The 24,667-nt window shown below is 41.4% G+C and overlaps 1 protein-coding gene and 1 long non-coding RNA gene across 12 annotated transcripts in view; one reads left to right on the forward strand and one right to left on the reverse strand.

Annotated features, from left to right (window-relative positions):
• The window catches only part of LOC112446717 (uncharacterized), a 67,334-nt gene that overhangs the window by 38,374 nt on the left and 4,293 nt on the right, over positions 1-24,667 (forward strand). The window contains exons 4-5 of one of the 2 annotated variants that reach the window (XR_009494560.1): positions 10,006-10,071; positions 12,518-12,677. This is a non-coding gene — a long non-coding RNA (uncharacterized lncRNA). Of the gene's footprint in view, positions 1-3,497; positions 3,829-10,005; positions 10,072-12,517; positions 12,678-24,667 lie in introns of those variants that run through there. The other variant, XR_003034780.2, reaches the window with a different exon arrangement.
• IGF1 (insulin like growth factor 1) overlaps positions 1-24,667 on the reverse strand; it is a 78,038-nt gene that overhangs the window by 26,012 nt on the left and 27,359 nt on the right. The gene's annotated exons all lie outside the window — the stretch shown is intronic.

A 24,667-nucleotide genomic window follows, 5' to 3' on the forward strand; every position in this document is an offset into this window, starting at 1 on the left:
CCATCACAGCGCTCTACTCTATCTTGAAAGTTGGCCAACAGACAGAATTCCAATGATTAAACAGCTGGCTCCTATAATTATAGCACTTCCTTTTAAATAATGCATGGTCAGTGGAGTAATTCAATAATCTTCAGGGCAAACTTGCTAGTTATAAGGGCTTGGGGCAGAATTGCGGCATCATCAAAACCCTCCCAATTAGCTGAGTGTCACATTTAGTCATGGATGCAAGATGCTTCCCTCCATCTCGGAAGGAGAAGGGGTAATACTGAGATTAAACTGGGGTCATCACTTCTGGAACAAAGAACTCTGGTCATTCATCATTGGTTAAAAAAAAAAACAAACAGTACTGCCTTTATTGGTGCTACATAAATTGGTGTTTCTTATAGCTTTCTGAGACTGTAGTTGGGACATCGTACTCAACTTTAATTTCCTTTAAAACTTCCCCTCTTGGTTATTGAGAAAGCTTTCCTTTAATTATTTTAACTATGTCATTGGAAAGAAGAGACACTGATTTGAAGAATCAGTATTTAAATAATGAAAAAAGCAAACATTTTCCGAATAGGGAGATATTCAATTCTGAAGACATACACTTGTTACTCTTTGAGTTCCAAGGACTAAAACTATTCTCTAGAAACTGCTAAAAGAGGGAAGTTGAAAAGTTGATTGTATTTTGAAAACAGGAAAAAAAGTAAGGCAGTTCACATACAGAGTGAAGCAAATCAGAAAATCAGATATTGTATATTAATGCATATATGTGGAATCTGAAAAAAATTGGCATAGATGATCTTAGTTACAAGGCAGAAATAGAGACAGACATAGAGGACAAACGTATGTATGCTGCTGCTGCTGCTAAGTCACTTCAGTCGTGTCCAACTCTGTGCGACCCCATAGACAGCAGCCCACCAGGCTCCCCCGTCCCTGGGATTCTCCAGGCAAGAACACTGGAGTGGGTTGCCATTTCCTTCTCCAATGCATGAGAGTGAAAAGTGAAAGTGAAGTCGCTCAGTCGTGTTCGACTCATAGCAACCCCATGGACTGCAGACTACCAGGCTCGTCTGTCCATGGGATTTTCCAGGCAAGAGTACTGGAGTGGGGTGCCATTGCCTTCTCCAAACATATGTATACCAAGGGAGAAAGTCGGGGTGGGATGAATTAGGAGATTGGAATTAAGATATATACATGACCGATACTATGTAGAAGACAGATAACTAATGAGAACCTACTACATAGCACAGAGAACTCCACTCAGTGCTCTGTGGTGACCTAAATGGGAAGAAAAGCCAAAAAAGAGGGGATTTATGTATAAGACATAGGTGATTCACTTTGCTCTACAGCAGAAAATAACACAACACTGTATAGCAACTATACTCCAAAAATTTTTTTAAAGAAAGAAGTAATACAAGTTGTATTTTCAGGGCTATTCCTAGAAAATTCACCTTTATGTGTCTGGTAGAAAACACACATGGATTATTAACTAATAAAAAACAAAATTGCATTTAACTTTGATCACACAATCAAATACTACAGTTAATATGTGTAGAAGTCAGACAGGTTTCCTACACCAACTATCTATCCAAAACCTCTAGATGTTTTGAAAACTTAGAAAATTCTAAATTTATACAATTTAGAATAACACAGAATGATTAGTTTCTTAGGCAGCAATGCTCCATGGAACCACCTTATCTAATAAAAATTCATCCAGTTGACATAATTCTACTTGGGGTGCTAGTTGGAAAGTTGGGTAAAATGTGAGTAATCTTAAATTTATCTCCATGTTAGCATTTTAACTGCTATTTGCATGTGTGGAAACATGAGATTGACTTCTCAGTCTTTCCTGTTTTATGGCTTTATGTGGGAAAACAACTCCTTTCATGAATTCCTAATGTAAGGAAAATTGTGATAGGGCCATTACCTAGATCCCGATTGAAATACATTGAATGGTCAGTATTTCCTGAGTTCATAGGATTTGCATTTAAATTAAAGCCTTTTGATGAGTCAATATTTGCCTTTAAAAATTCTATAGAAATTACACTTGACTTGAAACAAACATTGAGATATATGTGGTCATGCACTTAGTAAAGATATGGAAAGATGCCTTCAGTGCTGTTAAGACTATCCACATCATAATGCATTTAGAATAGCAAGGGTCTATACACACACAACTTTCATGCATTGGAGAAGGAAATGGCAACCCACTCCAGTGTTCTTGCCTGGAGAATCCCAGGGACTGGGGAGCCTGGTGGGCTGCCATCTATGGGGTTGCTAGGAGTCGGACATGACTGAGCGACTTCCCTTTCACTTTTCACTTCATGCATTGGAGAAGGAACTGGCAACCCACTCCAGTGCTCTGCCTAGAGAATCCCAGGGACAGGGGTGCCTGGTGGGCTGCCATCTATGGGGTCGCACAGAGTCGGACACGACTGGAGCAACTTACCAGCAGCAGCAACATACACATACATACTCAAACACATATTGGGGAATTAACTACCTGTCAGTATCAAGACTACTGTCAAACATTTTAAAATTAAGATTGTTTTTGAAGAAATTTTTCAAAATGTATACCTATTGCCTGCCTAATATGTTGCTTGTGGACTCTGTATATTTCTGCCATTTCTGCAGGTCTTTCCAAGTAGGTCTGGCCTTTGGCATTTATAAAAGTGAACACTGAGAAAATGTCCTCTTTTCTATGAACGGCATGTCATAAACTTTTCTTGAAAACCTATCAGATTTCGTCATTGATTTCACTTTGGCCTGTGTTAATTTTTAATTGCCAGTGTTTGCTGGTCCCACTACTTCTCAATTGGACGAGATCATCTTTTCTAGGAATTGTGGCCCTGTTCAACCTGCCACCACCCCCACAACTCAGCAACTCGTTCCCAGCTACTAAATCCCCATAACCCCAAAGACCAAAGTCTTCCATTACCCAATCAAGTCAATGTTTGTGTATCTCTGGGCAGGAAAGGAATGAAGCAGAGCTTGGTGAGGCTGCTCCTTTCTCCAAATCTGCTTTTCTTTTGGAAGCCCCAACTCAAGGGCAGGTGTGAAACTATTGTTGTTCAGTCTGCCTGTGTCCCAAAGGCCAGGGAGCTAAAGCGTAAGGCCTACGGGCAAGAAAACTAGAGATTCAAAGAAGAAACATTACTGTTTTAGGGCTCTTTGGAGAAATGGGCCGACAGAATGGGAAGCAACGTGATGTATTACTTTAGCCTGAGACAATGCCCTGGAGGGCGAGCGTCTTGCCAGGTCAGCAGAATTTACTAGTTTAGGTTTGATTCCAGGGTTTGGAGGAGACAGATGTAGCCAGCAAAATTATACTTTGGCAAGAGAAATGCTTTGCTGGACAGAAATGTTGTCCTAAGGGAATGGTTTGGTTTATCAATGTCTAAGGTAAAAGATAATCAAATGCCAGGAGGTCATTTTTATGTTTGAATTATTTCAGTTGGGCCTGCTATATAAATTAGCTACCATTTTCCAGTTACATAGTTTTCATTATTTAGGACATACTGCAGGATTTGAGTATGATCTGCCTGTGACATCTGTCATACCAGTGAAGGAGGCAACATGTGGCTAAAACACAGGTTTTGGAGTCAGACAAATCTGGAATCTGCCACTTATTCATCATTCACCTTGGGCAAGGCACCAAATCTTCTAAGACTCAGATCTTCTTATGTAAAAAAGACAGCTATGAAGGTTAAATGAGAATGTATGTAATCTATAATGTCTAGGTAGACTGTTATGAAAGCTAAATGAGAATGTATATAAAATGTTTTGTACAATGTCTAATAAACTCCATTAGTTCCTTTTTTTTTAATGAGGAACTGAGCCAGAGCAATTGTTTTTTTGATTTGTGTTTATTTATTTATGGCCACACGACACAGCATGTGAAATCAGGGATTGAACTTGCACGCTTTGCACTGAAAGTGCAGAATCTTAACCACTGGATGACCAGGGAATTCTCATAAATGTTAGCTGTTATAATTACTATTGTTATGGAGTTGAGTTGGTCAACAGGGCTAGCTGGGCAGGTATGCTCCCCCTTTCTTCCTCTTAAAAATGTGTCTTTCCAAAGTTTTGTGAAGAGATGGCTTTTCCAGATAAGATAGGACTGTTCTCCATTAAAGTGAATAGTTTTAATCTGGAATAGGCACTTTACAAGAACAAATCTTCCAACTGAGTCAAACAAGTTATATGGGCTTATCTTGAACTCTTGTTACCTTTGATTTCTCCCAAATAATCCACTCACTAAAATAATTGGTTTTTCAGCATTTGTAACTATTTACTTATTTCAAAACAATGCTGCAAGGCATGGGATAGGTGTAGACAAAATATATGGTCAGAAGTAGTTCCCCAATCACTTTCTTTTTTTTTTTTTTTTAACCTTTACAAATTTACTTATTCGGCTGGGCTGGGTCTTAGTTGTGGCATGTGGGATCTAATTTCCTGACCAGAGATTGAATCCAGGCTTCCCTGCATTGGGGAGTCTTAGCTACTGGACCACCAGGGAAGTCCCCCCAACACTTTCAACCAATGTATGTATTCCTCCCTTCTTTCTTTTCTCTTCTTCCTCTATATCTTCTCATCTTCTGCTATCGACAATCACTGACATGCTTTTTCTCACTGGTGCACTTTAGAGCCAAAGCTCATGTTATTCTGAGTTCACAGTAGGGTAAGAATTAGAGTTTAGTTCCCTCTCTGAAATGACTGAAATCTAAGGCTCCCTTTCCTGCCAACCATGCTTTGGAAATAAGCAGCCAGCAAGCATACAATGTCACCAATCCCACTTAATCTCTACTCCACCTTGGACCCATGCCTGAATGAGATGAAAACAGACCAAACAAGAGAAAGAATAAGAAGGGATGTTGAGGAATCACATATATGGACCTGAGTTATCTCACTTTTTTGAGAAAGACTGTGACGGAAATTGTAAGATGAATCTGGCTCCAAGGTAGAGATTGTAGCCGTGCCACCACCACGTTATCTCCCATACTTACAACTTACGGTCAGTTTACCCTTTCAGATGTGGGAAGAGAGGCCTCGCAGGCAAAACATAAGGCTTTCATGAGTAGAGGGCGACGCCCCTCTTTCTCGTGCCACAGGAAGGTGAATCAGCCAAAGGGGTATTAAAACACATTCTCTTTATTTTTAGTTTCACTCTAAAGTCTATCATTTCTCTTTTCTTTTCAGTTTGGCACCTGCCCTGTGTTCTCAGGGGCCCTACTCCCCATCCGTCTCCTCGCTCAGGCCTCTGTGTTTTGCACAGGGTACATCTGGAGATTTTCCCAGGGGTGGGTGTGACACGGTCAGCATGGCAGGTGAAGGGGTGACGGCTGCCAGGGCAGTCTGGCGTGTCTGAGGGAGAGTGTTGGGAGGTGGAGGCCCTGTGGGGAGAGGCATCCGGGCCTGCATCAGGGAGTGAGCTGTTGGAAAATAGCCTCCACAGCAGCAGAGACAGCCCTTGGCATCACTGCAGAGAAGCAACAGCCAGAGTCAGCGACAGGTTGAACACAGGAGAGAAGCAGGGAGGGAGAGAGGGAGGGAGAGATGGTTAGAGCATTACAGGATATAAATAACTGCACTGTGTGCACTTCAGTGCCAGTTGGGTTGTATGTGATGTCCCTTTCATGCTGGTGTGTCAACAGCGTTGTTCCTGAATTGAAAAGTCCTGGGGAGTGTTTCTATAGCACCTAGCACTGTGCCATATGCAGAGAGGAAATAAGAAAGCAGGCAATATGGTATACTGAAAACAACATTGGCTTCCAGCCGCAGATTTTTTGTGCAAACTCACAAGTCACACAGATTCTCTGAGATTCTGTTTTCTCACGTAGACAAAGTACTGGGTAACATCAAGCACTCCTAACAATGTGACTCTAAGGATTATCTAGATGACCCTGGGGCCCACTTTTTAATCAACAATGCATATATGGCGCATAAGTGTTTTTCCCTGAAAGTGAAAGTCATTCAGTTGTGTCCAACTCTTTACAAGCCCAGTCCATGGAATTCTCCAGGCCAGAGTACTGGAGTGGGTAGCCTATCCCTTTTCCAGCAGATCTTCCCAACCCAGGGAATCGAACCAGGGTCACCTGTATTGCAGGCAGATTCTTTACCAACTGAGCTATGAGGGAAGCCTGCTTTTCCTTAATGATAGAGAAGAATCTACTGAAGAAAAGTTTGATGAAAGAACTAGGACTTTCCTCTTTGTCAGGTTTAATTTTAGACTAAAACAAGATTGATATTTCAGATTAATTTAAGAAAAGTAGAGATCAGCATTGAGTATGATGGAGGAAAGCAGAGGAAATGTTCAATATAGAGGTGCGTTTGAGTAAGGGAAGGCGACAAGACCATGTAGGGGGACTGCAGAAGCCAGATCAAAGTCACGATACACGTATGAATTAGGAGGCTGAGAAAGGTCAGAGAGTCATCTGCTGGAGCTGTTTAAACAGAAACAGTTTCCATCTCAAAAACTGAGATCCTAAAGGTTTTGAGGCATGAGGAAGTGGCCTCTCTTGTGTGGGCACTTGGAAATCAGAATGAGTATGAGAATAGTCTTTCTAGAAATCACTGGACATGGTCGTTTAACATTTCACAAAGCTGTATCTTCTAAAGGTAAGTGATAAGTCCTAGAAGGGTTGTTCATATTGTTGACCAGAGCACTGAACTTCCTAGTATTCAGTATGGGTAACACTTTATTTCACTGGCTTCCTGAGTGTCTGTCTATGGTATATGAATCCTCTGTGTGATATTCAATTCCTTCCTGGGGGGACAGGTGCAGAGTCCCCAGAAAATTCCATCTACAATTGCATGTTATTTTATCTGGTAACATGAATGGGCATCCAGACAGGTCATCATCTCTGTCATTGGTATCCAACATCTGCCCAGAGGACAAAATAAAAAGAGGAGCATTATAAGCATGCTTTTACAAGTGCTAGACTTTTTTTTTATAAAATAAACTAATGCTGAGGTTGTTAAAATTTTGAAACCTGTACAGGGAGTTCTCAAGCAAGTGATAGCATTAATATGATTCATCAGAATATCAAGCAAGTATGCAGACTGAGGCTGAATGTTTCCTTTGGAGAGTGATTATATTATCTAGGGGCTTCCCTAGTAGCTCAGCTGGTAAAGAATCTGCTTGCAGTGCAGGAGACCTAGGTTAGATTCTGGGTCAGGAAGATCCTCTAGAGAAGGGATAGACTACTCACTCCAGTATTCTTGGGCTTCCTTGATGACTCAGCCAGTAATGAATCTGTGTGCAGTGAGGGAGACCTGGGTTAGATCCCTCAGTTGGGAAGATCCCTTGCAGAAGGGAAAGACTACCCACTCCAGTATTCTGTCCTGGAGAACTCCATGGATTGTACAGTCCATGGGTTCACAAAGAGTTGGACATGACTGAGTGATTTTCACTTCCACTTTCTTTCTGTCTATGTTATCTCAGAAACTTTCAGCTAAAATCTGGACTCATCCTACCATTCTGTATTTCTTTTTTTTTTCTATAGAATTTTGCTCTCATAATTTTCTTCCCTCCTCCTTAATGTTTACTTGCTTAAACATGACTAAGACTTCAACAGTTTTCCTCAAATTATTGTATTTTAGAAGTTCATATATCTTTGGATATGATAGCTGTCCTTGACGTTGACTTCAAGGTCAACTAAGAAGTATCTTAGTCATCTGACAATCAAAGAACTCAGTTTTAGCCACCCCACTCCTCCCAATCTCCTTCCCTACCCCCAAATATTATTTTTCTGAATTGAACAAGTGAAGTATGAATAAAGAGAGAGGTGTGGCTAGGTTGCGGCTCATCTCCAAGCTAAAAGGATTCTTCTTTACTTCTTCTGGGATCAATATCATGTCTGTTATCTCCAAACCTCATTCAATGCTTTTAGTAAATATTATTATCAATCAAGAAAAATCTCTGCTTCTCTTATTTATTTTACTAACGGAAAACATTTTCAGCTTGTAATTTTGGCTGGAGAAACCAAACTTTTTCATTTTTATTTTTTCTCACATACTCAAACACACTTGTGAATGACCACATTACTCTACTCTGGGACCCTACTCAGAGGCAATGGCCTCTTGGCCTTTGAGCCAGTCACTCACTTCTGTGAATTTTCTTTCTGAGAACTGGAGACAATTGCCCCAGAAGTCATTTCCCAATTTATCACAAAACCTGTCCGTGGTTGCAGAATTAGTTGGCCTCATTAGAAGCAAGCAACATGAGGCCTGATGTGTCCTACAGCTGCAGAGGCTCCTTCATGCAGGGACACTGGGCCAGGATAACTGCTTGTGGGATATTTTATTTCCCTCAACACTTGCCTTCTGTCTGCTCGCTTTGGCTCAGGTCTGGATTTGGGAAGCCTGCATGAAGGCACTGCTGATGCTAATATTTGGCATGATTGTTGTTGTTTAGTCGCTAAGTTATGTCCGACTTTTTTGCAACCCCAGACTGTAGTCCGCCAGGCTCCTCTGGCCATGGGACCTCCCAAGAAAGAATACTAGAGTGGGGGTGCCATTTCCTTCTCCAGAGGATCTTCTCAACCCAAGAATCAAACCTGTGTCTCCTGCATTGGCAGGCAGATTCTTTACCACTGAGCCACCATGATTAGCTCTGACCTAACTCTATTAGAAAGTCAGGGCCCAAGTTCAGGAGCAAAATGCATAGCTGTCCAACAGAGCAGCCTCTATTCTCTCTTTCCAGCCTTCAAGCAAGTACTTGCTTCCTTATAATCCTATAACTAGCCTCCCACATGTCTGAGAAAGGAGAATATAAAATCCAGTGACCTCTTAATGGGTATGGTCTCCATAATCACCACAATGTCAATTAAATACCTATTTGTATAACATTAATTGTATAATATTGTATAACTGCATGTATAAACCTTTAGGTTGATGAGAAGAAATGATTGTCAAGGTCTTGCAGCACCTTCTGTGTAATAGGGATGGGAGGAGAAGTGAAGCGTTTTGACTCTGAGCAGCAGGAATTCTGATAAGAGAATGTAGAGAGCATTACAAACATCCTCATTGTTGAGATATCAGTCCAAGTCTTCGATAATGATTTTCACAAGAAAGAGTGACAGGAAAAAGAGGGCTGTTGCTCTAGAAATATTTTAATCTACTTCTAAAGACTTACTAAATTTGTTAATTTTTCTTCTCAAGCAAGTTCTTGTCTTCCTCTTCCTCCTCCTTTGCTCCTGGTTCAGGATGATACTTTGAGAAAGGTGTTTGTGAAGTCCTAGTCTTCCTGTATCTTCTCAATGAACCAGTGCTCCCGCGGCCCACTGAGATCTGCCCTCTACAGGCATTTCCCGCGGTCAGACTATGAACCATCATAAATTCCTTGCATTCTTCAGAACATCTGTGCCTTCTTTTGCCACATCTTTTTTCCTGGTACTCAAGAGGCCACAAATCACCCTGGACTTCTTCTTCCAGGCTGTTGATGTCTTAACACTCTCCTTTCAAACCAAATTCCTCTCTTGTCCTTGGCTGTGGCTCTTGGCTTTCCAGCCTTCTCATCTCCCCCATCTGGGTTAGTCATCTGTGGCATCACCACCTGTGGTTCTTTCTTCTAGCCTTCTATCTAGCCTGAAATGATGCATTTCTTCAAGTGTCAGAGTTACTAGGCAGACCATACTACCTGGTTTGATGCTCAGTTAAGCTTCCTTTCCTTGATTTAAACACAGTGGTGCAGACAATATCTTCATGTGCAAGAACACTTGGGAACACTAAAACCTAGAAGCTATTGATTAGCTAGTGAGAAAGAAGGAGCTATCTATATTAAGACCTAAAGGTATAATAAAATGAGGTTTGAACCTTTTCCATTAAATGCAAGTTTCTCTGGAGATTGAAAGGGGCATTTCATTCTTCTGTCCATTTTATGTTTAAACTTATTTATTTCACATTTAGAACAGATGGATGCCTTTGCAATAATATATTACCAACAATTTCCCTTTGTTGAATGCTTTCTATTAAAATTGTATAGTAAATGTTACTTTTCTTGTCTTATTTCATTTACAGCATCTGCATGGAGTAGGCATTATTACTGTATCCATTTACAGATGAGGAAATGGAGATTTAGCAAGGGTAAGTAACTTGACCCAAATTATATAACTAGTAGATTGCCGAGCCAGTTCATCTCAACTGGGGATGCCTTGAAAGTGGGAGAATTCTCAGATGAGGAAAAATTCTGAAGCTGATACCATTACTGGGATCCTCAAAGGCACATAATGTTAAAATCCATGATGGCTATGGGGAAGGGTATCTAAATTAGCCCACCAACTCCAGGGTTAGAGCTAGTGTGTCAGACAGAGGTTTAGCCCAGGTATTCCAGAGAGTGCCAGAAGGAATGTCATGCATGGCTTTTACCCTCGAGAAAAAAGTCTGGGCAGCCCTGCAGTTTAAGGCATGGCTGGGTGTTCACATCTCACCCAGTACACTGCGATTCTTTCCACTTTCAAAAGGGGCAGTCAGCTCTGTCATGCAGCCAGACCATCTTATTTCCAACCCCCTTGAATTGCACAAAGTCATAACAACTTTAGCAGAAATTGAAAAGAGAATTGTTAACCAGACTCTTGCTATCCCAACAAATCAAATATCATAATTAAAAAATTTTTTTTAGTTCTCACCCAGATGCATGCATCAGTTTGACACAGGTACAGTCACAGCCTAAATTCAAGGTAGTATTTTTGTGTTTTTTCACTTAACATTATATTGTAGGCATTTTTCATACTGTTATATAATCTTTATAATTATAATTTTAAAGCTGAAGAATATTTGCTTGAGTAGATTTGCCACCATTTATTTTTTAAACCATTTTCCTGTTGTTAGACATTTAGGCTATGTCCAGTTTTATTACTATTTTAACTAATGCAACAATAAGTGTCTCTGTGCATATAACTTTCTACTTCTAGATCATTTGTAAGAATAAATTCCCAAATAATATCAGAAAATCCTGATTTGATGAAAGCCCACAGTTTCTTATAAGGACCAAAGCAGAGAATTATATCCAGATTTTCCCCCAGGATTATAAAAGAAACCATCAAGGTGGAGCATAAACAGGAATCTTACCTGCATCCTGTGAATTAGAATAAAAGAACCAATTTCTGTTTTCAATTACTAGTGCAGTAATTGAATTGCAGTTTCCTAGTGCGTCCAAAAGTTTGCCAAGTAGAAGAAATACCGGGAAAAATGAAATTGATGACAAGAGACCTTGGTTCTCAGTTTTCAAAATCATCAAGTACTTACGAGTTTTCTTCTCTGGGGTGGGGGGAGGGGATCCCCAGGAGCATAGCCGCTGACAGCATCACACCCCCATAAGGAGAGGAGGAGTTTGTGGTCTAAATAGCAAAGTCTCTGCTCTCATGATCCTTCTGAACTCAGGTCCTCTCTGGAATACCTTGTCCTGCCCAGCCTGGAGTCTCTCAACCTGCTTTCAGGGAGTAATACCCCTGACAGCCCATCTAACTCCAGATTTGACCACATCTGTCCTCCTTTTACTACGTTATTCCTCTCTTGCTTATAATCATTCCATCACAAATGTTCATTGAACATCTACTATATTCTAGACACTGCTCTCAGTCCTGAGGATAAGACACGAACAAAACCGATGAAAATGGGATCACAGGTCACCATGCCCTCCATGACCCTGATTCCTGTGACAACCTGAAAGGAAGCTGTAGTGCAGAGATGCTGGCCTCAACAGTTCAAAGACCACTGCCCAGAGTGGCTGGAGTCTGAGTCTAGCAAGCGAGTTTCCTTCCAGCCCCCGAGAGAACTCTTGTCTGAGGGTTTCATTCCCGCTAACCTCTTTGAAAATGCAAAATGATTATTTTGTGCGTCACAAACTAGCACTTAATCTATACATTAGTCTTTATTTTCTGTTTCATTTCAAATGGTAAACATTCTCCACCCACACAACTGCCTCCTAATCCCCACTGAAAAGACCAACTTCAGGTTCACATGCCTGTGGGGACTCTTGAAGCCACCTGGGCCCAAGGTGACTCAGACGTCACGCGGTGGGTGGTTACACAGCGATACGTATCAGTGCTTCTCAGGCTGTGCATCTATCAGTGTCATCCAGAATTCTGGTTAAACAACACTGTTGGGGGCCACCTTCAGTTTGTGTATCAGGAAGTGTGAGCTGGTGCCTGAAAACCTGCATTTCCAAGTCTTCAGATGATGCCCTTGTGTTTCTGGTCTCCGTGGGATACAGGCATCTAACATAAGGATGTCATATATGACTAAGTGGAGGAGCGCTGGTTAGGAGGAAAGGGCCAATGAGGACTGACATCCAGAGAAGGACCCCTTACCCTTTCAAGACTCCATAAAGACTTCCTACCTCTTTTGATAATTGGCCAATAAAGGTAACCATATGTTAGTCTAGTAGCAGATCTAGTTTTACGGCAAGAAGAAAAAAAAATCATAACCCTCCAAAGTAAGAAACTACTCTGAAACAAAAAACACATGTTGACCTTTTTCCCTTCCCTGCCTTTTTTATTTGCATGGTCTGTGTCATTCTGACTGTTGCTAGCACCTGAAGACAACAAGCCAGTTTGCAGGGAGGGAAATTAGAACCTAAACAAATTCCCTGGCCATGTGGAAAGCTGGAAACACAGGGACGTCCTCTGATATGGAAAGCTGCCTCTTCTAAGGACCAGGTTCAATTTATTTTTACACTTCCAAATTGTCAGGTGGGTATTCAAGCCAGTCTGCTCAATTGTAAAACTTATTTCTAGACAACAGACTTCCCAAGGATCCACATCTATCGTTTCTATGTCCTCACCCTTTAACCTCCCAGGCTACTGCAGAGAAGCCAAACAGGGGGGGTGGATTTTTGGCACACTCTCAGGACCACATCATCAAAACCTCTTTTCACGGGTCATTCAAAACTCATGGCAAAGGAGTGTGCAAGGGAAATACAGAACCAGGTGGTTATATCTACCAGAGGGCATCCATTTTTGCAAAAAAGGAAAAAATCATAATTTGTTATTTGTCAGTCAGGCTCCACATACGCATCAGCATTTCTTGAGCAAGTGTCAGGATCAACCCTGCTGAGGAAGCAGGGTTAATTAATCCAACTGCTTCCATGCAGAAGTGGCAGGAAGAGGACAAACGCTGCTCTATTTCTTTGCCGAGCTCTTCTCATGAGAGCGTCTGTGAGGCTCCCATAGCTTTAAATCAAATGCTGCCCCGCAGGCAGGAAATCCATATCGGGAGCAGGGGGAGGAAAGCAGGGGCCACTGCTGGCTTGGCAATTATAACCTTCCTCCAGGTCCCTGTTTCCATTTCCCTTTAAAGAAGAAGTTGGGTTTTTAATGATTCCCTTTCTAGTCACTTCCTTCCCATTGCCTTGCGAGGTCATTTCAGTGCACGCCTTCTTCACAGATCTATTTCTGGAAAACATCAGAGGGAAAATGACCTCATTCACTAATTGGGAAGCCAATTGGGTATCCCCAGGGTTGGCTGGTACTTCTGTGTTGAGGGGTCTCCCCACCCTCCCTGGCTGTTACTTATTAGCATCCTTTGTGTACTGAGCATTCCATCAAGGCTGAAGGAGCTTGGGAAGAGGGAGAACAGTTGGTGTAACCCCAAGAAACTCAGAAGTTAATAAGAAACATGAACCAACAGGTCAACATGAGAGCAGAAACTTAGTAGAACTTTAGCACCAAACAGGTCCTTAGAAATCCTCTAGTCCAGAGATGAGTTTTGGTAAGAAGCCTGTCAATCCTCTACATGGTGTGTAATTATGTGTGTTTGTGGATTTTCCTGGAAAGTGGAAATTCAGACACTCTGAAGGTCCCATGATCTGAGGAAAGTAGGGAAATACAGGCCCAGGCTTGCAGAGAAGCCAGTCGTGTTCCTATTTTACCTTTCACAAACATCCAGCTGGCCTGCACAGCATATACCAAGTGCTATAGTCAATGTCAAAAGACACCATAGGATCTAAGACCCCTCTTCAGCCCAGTGTTCACCAAAGAGCCACGCAAAAAGCTTAGGAAACAGCTATATGTATTATCCCATTTTAGAGAGTCTGAAAGTTCACCAGCCTGTTCAAGTTTGTGAGAGATTCGATAGTGAAAAAATCTATCTGATAGTACTGAAGTCCACTCTCCCTATATTTAATGGACCTTGGACTCCTATTTTCCAGAAATGTCTATCAAATTCCTAGGGAACTAAGGCAACTGTATCCTGAAATTCCTTCCATTTATCACTTCTTTTGATTAAAGCACATGAAAGAGTCCTTTGGAAATGTCAATAATTTACTAAGGAATAATGCATTATCAGGCTTCCTTTGTGGCTCAGCTGGTAAAGAATCCGCCTGTAATATAGGAGACCTGGGTTCGATCCCTGAGTTGAGAAGATCCCCTGGAAAAGGGAAAGGCTATCCACTCCAGTATTCTGGCTTAGAGAATTCCATGGACCATACTCATGGGGTTGCAAAGAGTCGGACATGACTGAGTGACTTTCACTTCACTTCAATACATTATCAGCCATCGACATCCCAGCAAAAGTGAAGTCTAGGTCTAGGAGAATAGACTATAAAGAGGGTTGGTTTGCTAAGGGGGATTGGTTCAGAATAGCAGACCCCTGCTAAATTGTAACAGAGAAGGCAATGGCACCCCACTCCAGTCCTCTTGCCTGGAAAATCCCATAGATGGAGGAGCCTGGTAGGCTGCAGTCCATGGGGTTGCTAAGAGTCGGACACGACTGAGTGACTTCACTTTCACTTTTCACTTTCATGCATTGGAGAAGGCAATGGCAACCCACTCCAGTGTTCTTGCCTGGAGAATCCCAGGGACTGGGGAGCCTGGTGGGCTGCCGTCTATGGGGTCACACAGAGTTGAACACCACTGAAGCGACTTAGCAGCAGCAGCAGCTAAATTGTAAGATGTTCAGAGCCACCCCCACCCCTTGGGAAGCTTTCTCCTTGGGGAATCTACCACACTGAAGAGAGCCACCATCTGGACATCTATCATTCCATTGTTTCTTTCAGAACATTTATCAAGATTTGATTGGGTTCTGTGTATTTATTGCCTGACTTGTATCTTGTCTCCTTCCTCCCCACCCCCACTGGAATGCAAGATCCATAATATTCTGTTCACTGCTGTAGCCTCAACACCCACTGCAGGCCTGCAAACAGTGCGAGCTTAATGAATACATTTTGGTGGTATACACTGGTATGGCATGCTACTAAGTGAATAGAGAAATTGTGATTTGTTCACTGCTGTATCCCTAGTGCCTTTCATTAAGGCTCAAAAAGATGTTGAGTCAAATGGATGGAGAGAAGTGGTTTGCATTGCTTATCATGCTCAAACCATGCTTGTGGGTATTGGGAGAAGTGAGTGATATTCAGATTCATATAGGATTGATGTAAATTGAGATTCCTTTCTCAGTGACTGAAATAATATACTTAGAATGTTTTTCAGATTGCACGAAGGCAGGGAAAGATTCTCAAGCATTAGGAGGTAGGATTACAATTTAAAGTGACCTTTAATAGTTTAGAAGGGGGTGGTCATTAAAAACAGGAAGATGTTTAAAGTGAACAAAAATGGGCTTCAATTGGCAGAGACAAGTACTACGGCAAGATACCTGTGGACTCTGAGTGAGAAAGTTCAGCAACAAAATGGTAATATAATGTAGACGTATGTCGAGATTATGAAATGAAATCCTGGAGAGTAATCTTTCCACAAAACTTGGCATTGCTGAGGTTTTAATTAGAGTGGGAACTCAGATTTCATTCTCCTATTTTAAGACTCATTTGGAGAATCTGGAAAGGATCCAGATAGGAGTAAAAAAAATGATTAACTAGGTGGAAAATAGAATGAAAATTCAGCCCCAAAAAGGAAAGACTAAGAGGTGACTTAATCTTCACCAGCAGGTATAATAAGGGTTATTACATGGAGTATTCCTTCTCATCTCCACTGAGGACTAGACAGGGGTAAACAGACTTGTGCTGCTTTGAAAATGTTTCTACTTTAGCATCAGGAAGAATTTCTTGATTGTAAGGGGGAAACACGCTGACCCAGTGTGCTGTGGGAAGCTGCCCTGGAGATCTTTAAATGTAGGATGACAACCATCTGCCTTGGAAGGCTTAGATAGAAGCAGGGGACTGGACCTAAGGACCTCTTGGCTTTCCTTCCATCTTTGATTCTGTGTTAAGAATCCCAGCCACTAAGCACCCCATTCTACACTAATCCTCCATTCCCGTCATAAGACAGACCCCACACTGTCAAAATCCGAAAGGCTTCCCCCCGGGAGGAGCTCAATTGTTCTCTTCTGAATAGGAAGGAAACTGATAGTGTTGCTTCAGCTGCTTCCCTTCTCCAGCCCCCACAGAGAGAGGCCAGCTCTTGTCCTGATGGGCCTCCCCAAATACTGGGATGGGTCTGCTCTCCATCTTGTGTGGGACTGGAAGATGTGCATCCAGTTGGAGACAGTTGATACCTCCAAGAATCAAGGAACATCAGAGCCGCAAGACATTTCAGAGCTAATCCAGTCTAATCACCTGCTGCTCAAATGAGGAGACTTCAAAAGCTGCAATGACTGTCTTCAGGTCATGCAGCCAGTTCTCTCTGCTTGGGACTAAAATATACACCTTGTTTTTCCTTATGCCTCAGTGGCTCCACTCTAATTGTTTGTACATTAGTTGGAAGGAATATTTTAAATGCAGATAGAATGTCTAAAACCATATCTGCAGTAGCTTAACCGTAGGTGAAAAGATAGGAAAGGAAGAGCAGAAACTCCTCTGGCAGGTTATGAATACCTGGGAGTATCATTCAATTGGAATGAGTATATACAAGTCACCCTTACTCTCTAGTAGGTCACCATCTCCTGTCAGTGAGGTCAGTGGACCAGGAATATTTTAAGGCTTATTCCAATACACTATGTTATGATTATGTGATTTAAAGTTTTGGTTACAAAATAATAGTGAACTGAAACTCAGTTGCTGGGCTAAAGGAATGAATTTGGGGGGGGGCGGAGATTATTTGTGATGTAATCAGATAGCTGCTCAGTTTATTTGAGACTCCAAAATGGCAGTTTTCTTTCTTTTTATTTAAAAAATAACAATATTTTTACATTGGGGTGGGGGATGGTCAGGCTTCAGCTGTCACCTGTGCAAAGAAATTTCCAAACCTGTTCGTCTGGACTATCCTCTCTGAGCTTTGGACTACCACCACTCATGAGCCTGGGGATTATCTTCTGAATGCCCCATTATTATTCAGTATCTCTAGAATCAAAGTGAAATTCCTTGCCTTAACAAAAGTCAACCCAAGTCAAATATTCCTCTGGACTTGCCCGTGTCTGCACCATCATCCACTTGCTTATCCAGACCCGAAATCCTACAATCATCTTTGACTACTTTCTCTCCTTTTTCCTTTTGTCCAGAGAGGCAACATTTTGTATCAAGTCTTCCTTTATCATAGCTGACAGATTTCCCAATTTCTGCCCATACCCACTATTCCTGGAAAATTCCAGGCACTCATGACTGTTCTGTCTCCAGCTTTTTTCTGCTTTTGTTTATCTTTCAGATGAGCTAGGGCATATGAGGCAGGTGACAGCAGACTGCAGTTTCAGAAGTCAAGAGAGAGAACTGGGCGTGGGAAATAGTTGGAAAACAGACTATGGTGTGAACTGACTTGGGAGAAGCTTGGCACCACAAATCCTCAGAGGTTGGGCAATATATGGATTTCCCACGGAATGTGGAAAGGAGGTCACAAGACATTTTGTATAGATATTAGATAAAACTGTAACCCAAGTAGACTAGAAAACTTGGGGACATCTGGTTTATCATTTAATTCTTGAAACAATTCTATAAGATAATAATTCTGTAATAATTCTATTCTTCCCATCTTACCAGTGAAAATAGTGAGTGTTAGAAAAGTTTATTGATTTGTCTCAAGACCATTTATGGCACCCCACTCCAGTACTCTTGCCTGGAAAATCCCATGGACGGAGGAGCCTGGTAGGCTGCAGTCCATGGGGTCGCTAAGAGTCAGACACAACTGAGCGACTTCACTTTCACTTTTCACTTTTCACTTTCCTGCATTGGAGAAGGAAATGGCAACCCACTCCAGTGTTCTTGCCTGGAGAATCCCAGGGACGGGGAGCCTGGTGGGCTGTCATCTCTGGGGTCACACAGAGTCAGACATGACTGAAGCGACTTAGCAGCAGCAAGACCATTTACCTACTAAGTGGCCAAGCCAGAATTCAAACTCAGGTCTGTCCAAGCACTAAATCATTCTACCACAGTAATCCTGCCTAGAGCATCTTAGAGCATTCTCAAAGAGGCACTGAATATGAAACACTAGAAAATAAAGCCTAGTATACCTCTTAATCCATTTACTTGATACAGCAGCATGGATAGTACCAAAAGAGATATATTTTTATTTACCCTTTTCCAGAGTGCTTCTAACATTATTTTGTTTGGCTTAGTAAATAAAGTTATGTGAAAACAAATGATCTTTGCATTATGAAAAATATACCTCCTCCCTCTATTATTTTAGGCTCCTTTTTAAGTTCTGCTGATCCTAATTGTCATCTCTTAAGGTGCTGAAAATCTTGTTAATTGCTTTTGTCTTGTTCAACATCATCTAACAAAAGCAGAAAGGAAAGGACAACTGAGGATAAAGTCATTCTCTTGGGTAGCCATTCATTTGCTCTAATACAACTGGTTAATAGATAGGGCATGAAATTGCTCAAGAAACATGGCCACCAGGAGTTTTGTTAATATTTTCTATATCCAAGTTTGAAAGTGAAACGTGAAAGTGAAGTCGCTCAGTCGTGTCTGACTCTTTTCGACCCCATGGACACCTGGCTCCTCCATCCATGGGATTTTCTAGGCAAGAGTACTGCAGTGGGTTGCCATTTCCTTCTCCAGGGAATTTCCTGACCCAGGGATCGAACCCAGGTCTCCCACATTGTAGATAGATGCTTTATACCCAAGTTTAAATAGTTTAAAATCTGGAGCGAAGCCAGCCTCATATGCAAGCAGAATGATAAAAATAATAATAAATGTTAGCTGAGCATCTACTATGTGCCAGGTGCTAGTCTAAGCACCACTGGTCACCTCATATCATCTTATAGGAACAAAGAGAGTGTCCCTATACCTGTGCTTGATAGCATGGAAAATAGTCCAGAGATCACAGAGCTCATCAAGTAATGCTGCCAGGACTGGCATCTGGATCTGGCTGATACTAGATCAACTTTTGGTTCTGTGCTGCGTACGTGAGCACCTAGCGGTATGACTTGTATTTTGGGGTGGTCCTTCTGGCAGGGATTCCTACTCATTGCTCAATACACATTTTCCCTCATTCCATAATAACAGAAATCCGAATTTTCAGTTAACCATGTTTCTCAGACTCCCTTGCAGCTATGTATGGCCATTTGCTGAAATTCTAGACAATGGCACATAAGTGAAAGTGTTATGTGACAGATTCTAGAATCCTTCCTTAAAAGACCACCAAATTTTTTTTTTTTACCTTTTGAAAATCTTGCTGACTGGAATGCTATTCCTAGCTGCTCCAGGAGCTAGTGTGGGCCATACAGATGGGGCCAAAATGTAAGGATGATGACATAGAAAGCTATTAATAGAAGGAGCCTAGATCCTTTAGGATTTTGGGGAACAGAGCTGATGTTCAACAGCCCTGATCTATGTATCTTGGGATGTCTGCGTGAGAGACAAATAAACTTCCATGTTGTTTAAGTCAGTATAATCCTAGAACTCTGTTACTTGCGGAGTATCTTAATGATAACCACTTCTTGAATGAACAAAATTCACTGGTCACCGAATGACTCCTGCTGCCTCGAATGTCATTATAGCTTTGTTCATTTGGATTAGGGTATACTTGTACTGGGCTTCTCGGAGAAGGCAATGGCACCCCACTCCAGTACTCTTGCTTGGAAAATCCTATGGACAGAGGAGCCTGGTAGGCTGCAGTCCATGGGGTCACTAAGAGTCAGACACGACTGAGCAACTTCACTTTCACTTTTCACTTTCGTGCATTGGAGAAGGAGATGGCAACCCACTCCAGTGTTCTTGCCTGGAGAATCCCAGGGACGGGGGTGCCTGGTGGGCTGCCGTCTATGGGGTCACACAGAATCGGACACGACTGAAGTGACTTAGCAGCAGCAGCAGCAGACTGAAACAGGAGAGTTATGGTCATACAAATAAAGTGTTCTCCCAACACTGCCTCAGTTTCACAGGGATAAGAGGGCAGCCTCTGTAAGTAGTTATTCATGGATGTATTCACTCAGAAATTCATGCAACAGATGTATTTACTGAATACCATTTGGTAGGCGTACTTTTGATGGATTAAATATTAGAAAATATTAAGGAAATTCAAATCTATGGTGACAAAATAATTTATAATCTAAATAGTCTTCTGCAAAGTTAAAATCCAGTTTAAATACAAATCACTTTAAAAAGCAAACAAAACTGTTAATAACCTACCATATTTAAGGCACCGTCCTAAGTGTTGTAGAGTATGTGACAATGGCTGGGTAAGGCAAAGCCCTGGCCTTCACAGAGTTTCTGATTCTGCAGGGGGATGAGATAGCCCATCATAAAAAGCAGAATGAGTATAAGTGACATAGCAGGTACAGATACAATGAAGGTCAGAGAAGAAACTCTGCTGAATCTCCACTCATGAGAGAGACGGCTATCTCATGGATTCCTTTAGCACTCCATTGCTATGGTTTTCTGCTTGCAGAATAGAGGAGGCAGTGGAGTTGTTCTACCGCTGATGTCCACACTATTGCGAGATTTCAGCAGAGGCATTCTGTCAGGACATTGACGATGGGATTGCTTTCTCAGAAGAGAGATTTTATGAGTTGAAAGGTCTTTTCCAACCCTATAATTCCGTGGTTCTTCTATCTCCATTCTTAACAGAAACTCTTACTGTCTGGACTACCTAGAGTTTCTAGGTTTTGTCATATTATATGTACTTTGCAGAAGGAAAATATGAACATGGGTAGTACAGAGACCTCCAAGAGATGCTACCTCATGAATTCTCTTTTTCATCTCTTCCAGTAGAATAGATAGAGGTGCCCAGAAGAAAATGTTCAACAGCATTGAATGGGGGTTGTGAGATGAAGACTTAAGCATTTTGGTAAAGTGATGGATTCTCAGAACTAAGAAAATCCATCCAGAGTGTATCTGGATGTTATACCTGTGTTACAGTTGTGTGTGAGTTTTACACAGTAGAGTCTTTAAAGAGGAGGCACTTTTTCGCAGGGCTTTTACATTATTCTCCTATCACTGTTTCTTTCCCTCACCAAATTTCATGCTTTTCTTGCCCGTTTCACTCATTTGTTGCTCAAAGCTGAAAAATCTCCTTATTTTTACACAATTCTCATAGAAATTGCTCCATTACAAACAGTAAAGGAGTAGCACAAAAAGCTAAGTGAAACATTTTGGTTGTGACAGGAACCTTATTTGCCTTTTGGCCCCGCTTTCTGGCTTTCTTTGTGAAGTCCCTCTTGCTCTGATGGCCCCAGCAGCTTTTCACCATAAGCGGAAACATAGCCACCAGGCAATGCTCCACTTGGAGACAAATGGACTCCTGATAGCTCTAGGACTAAATTAGATCTGATAAAATACTGTCTTTTTTTTTTTTTTTTGACTCCTCAATCTATTTTCACCCCTCATTTGAAGGTCAAGGGAATGTGCCGTCTAATTTGGAGACTATAATTATTACCATATGTTGGCAAACACAGATAAAGGACACATTTTCTTTCTCTTAAACTCATTTTGGTGCCCTTAAATTCTATTGATATTTTAAATTTCATTTTCTCAGAATCTACATGCTGCTTGTCAGTATTATGTTATTCTATCTGTGGATCTAGTTTTGATTCATTATTTCCAATTTGAGTAAGGCTGTAATAATAAATTGGGTAGATTTTCAGAAGAAGGGTCTTGGGTTATTTCTCCTAATCTCCTATTTATTGCAGGCTTTGGGATCTAGGGATACAAAATTGCTGAGAGTTAGCCTTAAAAGAAGCTTCCTATCATCTTCTTGTACAAAGTTAGTCTACTAGTGCTAGAGGAGAGCAAAGAAAAGGATTTTCGAAAATGAGAAATGTTACTGGCAAGAAAATAAGCTAATGTCAAAATATACATCCTAATGCCATATCAAGTCAGTTTCATATCTGGAATTTGATCAGTGGTTCCCCACACGTAGTCTAGTTTCTATATTCTGAGAACTCTTTCAGGGAGACCAGTTGGCTCCTAGATAGGGGATTGGGTTCATTAACGAAGTTTGATCAAAAACAGCTCCTTACAGACTTGAGCTTCAAGAGTCAGAGAGACCATTGCTTTCCCTTCTACATGATCAATTGTATATTTCTCAAGCAAATAACTGGAATACTGCCTTTTTAAAAAAAAAAAACAAAACCATTTTCTATTTTGTTTGTTTGTAGAGTTGGTAATAAATTTCTGGAAGTTTGAGAGCAAGATACCAAGTTATAGTCCCATGGAGATTTTATGATGTCCTTTCCTTAATACCTTCCCAGGACAAGAGACTGCAGTGTACCCGGAATTTCTCAATACGTGTAGGAAAACAGAGGGCACCAATGAGTCTGACTCCAGATGGAAACCAACATGTCACACAATTCAAGTTGCCTCTCTTGGTTGGCTGGGTTAAGAGGGAAGATTAAGAGCTCAAACTGAACCGAACAGTGAGACTTTCTTGACAGAAGAAATCTAAAACCAGGGACTATATCAGTGGCAATGCATGCTGTCAAGAGAAATAAGAAAATAAGAAAAGGGGGAAAGGAGAAGATGGGAGCTTGAGTAGAAAGACAGTCCTACAGTTGGTAAGGAAAGAAAACTTGGTACTGTAGAGTCTCCTCCAGACAAATTCAAGGCACAAGGATCTCACCAAGCCTCATTCTCCCTTAGCACTAGCATCCTGTATCTTTCTGGCAAAACTCTAAGCACCTAAGGCAGAAGCCCTGACAGTCTGGTTCCACACTATATTCCTAGAACCTGCTCCAGAGTCTTGTGTGTAATAGTTGCTCAGGAACTATCTCTGCATTGAGCACATTTTATTTTAGCACTCAAATCTGCATAAATATAATGCTCAATATGCATAATGCTCTTGCCAATTAGAAAATTGTAGATCATTCTACGTGCTTGTTTGTTTGACATCCTTCCAGAAGGCAGAGTGCTGTGCTTGTTGTTGTTCAGTCACTCAGTTGTGTCCGACTCTTTGTGACCCCATGGACTGCAGCATGCCAGGCTTCCCTGTCTTTCAGTATCTGTTGTCACTGACTATCTGAGTTTCAAGGTAATTAAGGACACACATTAAAAGTATAATTTTAAAAGACAATAAGACCTTCTCTTCCTATTGGCTATGGGAGAACAACATCTTGCAGGCCAGAGAAGAGTTGGGTGAAGGAGGAAGAGCATAGGCTAGAATCTGCCAGAGCAGTTTGGCCCTCAGGTATATCTAAGCAGCAAAGCAATTTAAGGACATGGGCCCTAAAAAAGAAAACAGCACCTGCCTTGCTGAACAGTCTAGTTTGGAAATTGCTAGGTTAGCAACACGTTGCACCCTGTGAAAACTTGTGACTTCAATGTGAAAAAAAAAGAGGTTTTAATTAAATTGGATGTTTTTGAGTCTCCTGTAGGGAGCTGGGATTGGGGGGTTGAGAAGCTGAGAACTTTATTAGGATAGAGGGAGCCTTCTCAGAAACCCTGGAACCCCACAGCCCTTGGTGAGAGACTTCATCCATGGGTGGCTGCGTTTTTGTCTTTAGAAGTTCTGTTACCATTAGCCTTCTTTTGCAGCCAAGCAGGACTGAACCTGGAATTGTGTTCTTGGTCTGTGGCCTAAGATAGTCCACATCGTGCTTTTCCAAATGTTTTTTTAATGAGTTGTAGGTTTTCAGGAGTGAGAGAGTTCCCTGTGAGGCCTAAGATGTCTTAGGATTTTTTTAAAAATTGTTTTGAATTTGGAAAGATGATCTTAAGGAGGTGTGGTGGGATTAGGGGACATTTGGGGCCTCAGCCAGTGGACTCTGATACTCAGTTCAATTCAGGCAATGTGAATTGAGCACTCGATACATGCAAAGCACTGTTTCAGGTTCTGAGGATTCTAAGGGGAATAAGATGTCAAATCTGGCCTGAAGAAGTTCACAAATGAGAACATCCTGAATTCTAATGTAGAAAAGATTGGAAAAAAATCATTGTAGGTAAAAGAGAGAAGCCAGGAATAGGGAAAGATAAATTCTTGCTGACAAAGTTAGAAGAGGTCTCACTAAGGAAGGAATATATGAACTTGGCCTTAGAGGTTAGCCAGTATCTCCACAGCTAGGGAAGAAGGAATGAGGGGGAAAAGCAAAGAATAAAGGCATGCTGTAGGTAGGCAGCTGAAAAGGCAGCCATGGACCATGGGTCCTGGAATTAGCTGCCTGAAAACACTTCAGTTTTGTCTTACTCAAAAGCTATGTGGGAACTTCCCTAGTGGTCCAGTGGTTAAGACTTCACCTTCTAATTCAGGGGCTGGGGGTTCGATTCCTGGTAAGGGATTAGGATCTCACATACCTTGCAGCCAAAAAAATCCCTCCAAAAAACAAAAAATAAAACAGAAGCAATATTGTAAAAAATTCAATAAAAACTTTAAAAATGGTCCACATAAAAAAAAATCTTAAAAAAAAAAAAGCTATGTGCCCTTAAATA

The sequence above is a fragment of the Bos taurus genome, chromosome 5, assembly GCF_002263795.3.
Source record: "Bos taurus isolate L1 Dominette 01449 registration number 42190680 breed Hereford chromosome 5, ARS-UCD2.0, whole genome shotgun sequence".
Lineage (NCBI taxonomy): Eukaryota > Metazoa > Chordata > Mammalia > Artiodactyla > Bovidae > Bos > Bos taurus.